Source organism: Gossypium arboreum, chromosome 1 (assembly GCF_025698485.1).
Source record: "Gossypium arboreum isolate Shixiya-1 chromosome 1, ASM2569848v2, whole genome shotgun sequence".
Lineage (NCBI taxonomy): Eukaryota > Viridiplantae > Streptophyta > Magnoliopsida > Malvales > Malvaceae > Gossypium > Gossypium arboreum.
The window spans coordinates 44,004,767-44,009,028 of NC_069070.1; positions in this window are offsets into that span (position 1 = coordinate 44,004,767).

The window sequence follows — 4,262 nt, forward strand, 5'->3', positions numbered from 1 at the left end:
AAAATTCAGTTTTTAAATTAAATCTTTGATTTTTAAATTTAAGTTTTAATTAGATTTTTATTTTAAAATTTAATTCTTATGTTCCAGATTAGATTTTAGATTTAGACTTCAAGTTTATTGATTAGATCATAAGTTTAGATTTTTAATTTTAATTGGATTTTAGGATTTTTATGTTGAGTACAATTTTATAATTTTATTTAAGATTTTAAAATTAGGGTTTTAAATTAGAATATTAGAATTTTTACATTAGTTTTAATTTTAGGATTTTATTCAAAATTTCTTTTAAACCAGGTTTTAAATTAAATTTAAGATTTTTATATTTAGTTAGATTTCAAGATTTTGTTTGAGATTATAAATTTGGCCTTTAATTTAGATTGTAAATATTATGAATTTTAGGTTAGTTGTGGAGTTATAGTTTCATCCCTTTTAGTTAAGAAACCTTAGTTACCAAATCTTGTAGGGTTTTCTTCGGACAGATATTATTGTAGGAGTATTATAATTTTCCTTACGCGTAAATGTATTCTTAAATTCAGAATTTGTTGACTAGATTGAGCCTTAGATTGTAGGTGTGATGGCTCGGTTTTCAATGCTAATGAAAAATGCAGTTTCGAAATGCTAATGAAAAATGCAGTTTCGAAAGTTCATTTCTGTAAATAAAATCCGTAAATATAAAGTAGGAATATTTATGAAGTTAATATGAAAATATGTTAAAGAATGGTCAAGTAATTTTATCAATAAAATAGTTAATTAAAACTCAGGAATTAAATTGTAAAAATCTAATTACTATTGAATTTTAATTAAAAAAAATCGAATACCTAAATTGTAATTAATCAAAGGGATAAAATAGTTATTTAACTATTTTGAAATATAGGACGGTAAGATAATGGTGGTGTTTACAACTAAGTCTAATTTACGATAATTAAAGTAAAATAAAAAAATTAAATTAATTAATTAAGGTTAAACATGACATAAAAGCTAAAGGAAGTGGAAAAAGATGGAAAGTCATCATCATCTTTCTCATTCATCGCCCATGGAAGAAGAAATCACTTAAGGTTGAGCTTGGACATTTGACCATTCAATTAGGTGAGAAACTCAACTCATTTTCTTGTAATTTTATAGATTTATGATCATGGAAGCTTGATTTAGCTAGTCCAAGTATCAATTTGATACATTGTTGAAATTTTAGCGAGTTGCCAATGTTAATAAATTGATGAAATAGGCTTGAAATTGATAGATATTGAGCTTAGACTATGAAAATGACTAAATTGTAAAGTTAGTTAATCTTGTTTGTTAGCTTTGTAACATTAGGGTCTAAATTGAATAAATGTAAAATTTGTCATGAAATTATGCTAAAAAATAGAAAGTATAGGGTCCCTAATGAAAGAACGTGAAATCAAATTTTAATCCGAAGCTAAAAATAAAAAAATGTTTATCCCGAGTTCAAGGACTAAATTGAATAAAATGAAAAATATATGTAAAATTGAAAAAAAGATTATTTAGGATCATGCATCTCATGGCATTGTTGCTGTGATCCATTTAATTGCTATTTTGTGATAATATCTTATATTGATTTGGTATATAAATATATTGTATAGACCAAGAATTGGACAAAAGTGAAGCTAATAGAGAAAAAGCAAAACTTAAGGAATAGGTCTTGAAAAAGCTACTTGTTTTGTGTTTTGAAAAGGTAAGTTCTTATGGAACTTACTATCCTTCATTGTTTAATAGTTTTTCTTGTGTTGTTTCCATTTTTATCTATGTTTGAAAATAATTTGAAATGTTGGTGGAAATTGGCATGCATGGCTAGTAAATGAGATTGAATCGAAATGTAACCCTCTAAACTCGGCCTAGACGTTATAGTTGAATCTTGAAGATCAAGTTGACCATGTTGAAGGCACAAAAAATCATTTAATTATTTTCTCTTGACAATAGTCATCATTTTTTAAAACGTCACTCTGGTTTGCTTAAGAAAAGTTAGGTATTGTCTACAGATTACTTTTTGAAAAGAATTTGTCGAAACCGTTTATCTTTAGAAAAACTCGAGTAACAAAGGTTCACAAAAAACATCATATTTTAAGAAAATGTTGCAGTGGAAAAATAATATAGCTGAATCTTACCCGTTGTTTGAACAACTTCCCACGATGAGTCGATTAGGGAGGAGGATTCTCAACTAAACAAAAAATAACAATATATAAAAAAAAGAATTACAAATAGTATGTCATTAAATCCCCTTTAAGATCAAAATATCAAAGTTTAATGTTTATAAAATTCGATTACGAATAGAGGAGGAGAAAAGATGAAGAACGAAGGATTTTGGTGGTGGTTGACGGCAGCAACACGGTGGCAGTGTGAGGGAGACGATAGCAATGGTAGTGAGGTGGTGAAGTGGTGGTTCGGTGGCTTCTAGATGTGGTGGAGAAATAAGGAGAAGAGGTTGTTTAGGTAATGAAAATAAAAATAAAAAAAGAAAAAGAGATAAAAATGGAGGAGCAAGAAAGAGGGGTGACAAAGGAAACAAGAAGACAGCAAAGATGAGAAAAAAATAAAAATGAATGAGTGTCTAGGTTCAATGGCTGGCACAAGCTAGACAAAGAGGGAAAAAGGCAAGTTTGGGGACAATTAGTAAAAGCTAGATCATGGAGGGAATAAAGGAGTGAAAAATGAGAGGAAAAAGGAAAGTTGACCAAATCAAAAAGGAAAGAAATCTCCCCTATTTGGCAACTATAGGGCCACTTAATTTCTTTTGACATAAAGTAAAGAATTAAAATAAATAAAATATGGGGTGTGACACGAATGAAATGATATAAGTGTTTGATGTAATATATATTAATTGAAACTAAAAGATTTACAAATATCTTAAATTATATCATGCACTATATGTGTAATTAATGTTCAGATTCAATCAATGGAACTCGAAAATTGATAGGTAATTATATAGGTTATGAATATGCAAATATGATTGATTGATGCCCATGTAAACTTAGTAAAAGGCAAGGATACAAGTGATAGGTGAGCTATCGTCAATTGTAGTGGTAGTTTAAGTACATTTTAGCACTTAATAAGCTTGTTTTACTAGTATTTTATAATTAATTATTGTATTTTTAGTATTAGTATGTTAGGAACTAAATATTAATAAAATAAGCATTTTAAGCATTTTCTTTCTTTTCAATTACTCGTAAGGTCGACTTAGACCTTGGGAGTGACTAATGGGCTAATTGAATATGTAGGGTGCCAATTCAGGTCCAAGAATACAATGGACGATGATGGGGCCACGAGATAAGGGAGCCCGACAGAGTAACTATGATTACAAGGCTAGAAAAGCACTACATATTGTGACGAGGAGTTTTCTCGCATCAGGAAAGCGCAATGATCTTGGGAAGAAATTCACGGCGGTGATGTCGTGACTAGGAGTTTTCCCACGTCACAACGACGCGACGAAGGTAGGCCAAAATGAGCTGAATCCTTGGACGACAATATTAGGATTATTTCCTGATTAGACACTAGACAATTAAGAGTATATTGTATTGATTGGTATCTAAATGTATCTAGGGTTGTGTCGGCACCAAGTAACTCGTAACTTATGTAAGTAACCTTAGGATCACCGGAATTGGTATGCAGACTTAGACAAACAGTTTTTACCATTCAGTTTTCTTTGTATTTTATTTTTATGTTCACTTAGTCGGAACTTTTCTATTCTAATGTGAAGAAAATTGCGAGCAGAGTTTGTTCCGGAATTGCGCTTTAATTATTTATCAATAAGCAATTTCCTTATCTCTTTCTTTTAGTCTTTTATTTATATTATGTTAGCTTGGTCAACTAATGCTTATATGAATATTAGAGTAAATTATGTGCTTTAGTTATATCATACATGATTCGGTTATGGAATTGATTAATTAATTGAGTTAGTATTTATCTCAAGTTGAGTGTTTATTCAAAAGTGCTTAGTATATTTAGGAGTAACCGCCCTAGTAGAATATCGAGACAGGTGAGATTGGGAGGGTGAATTTGGCAGTAATCCTTAATGAAGATGAGACTGAGAAGATATTCATAGCTAAGGCTGGTAAAAAACTCAGTTGAGGATAATTAATGACTGAATGAGATAATTAGGGATTTAATCAATCATAGGCCAGGAGCTCACATTGCTAATATTAGAAATAGAAAATTCTATTAGTTTAATTTAGGGTAATTAATTTCATTAGTTTAATTAATATTTTAATTTGAATTCACACTACTAATTCGTAACTTGATTAGATTAGTAATTA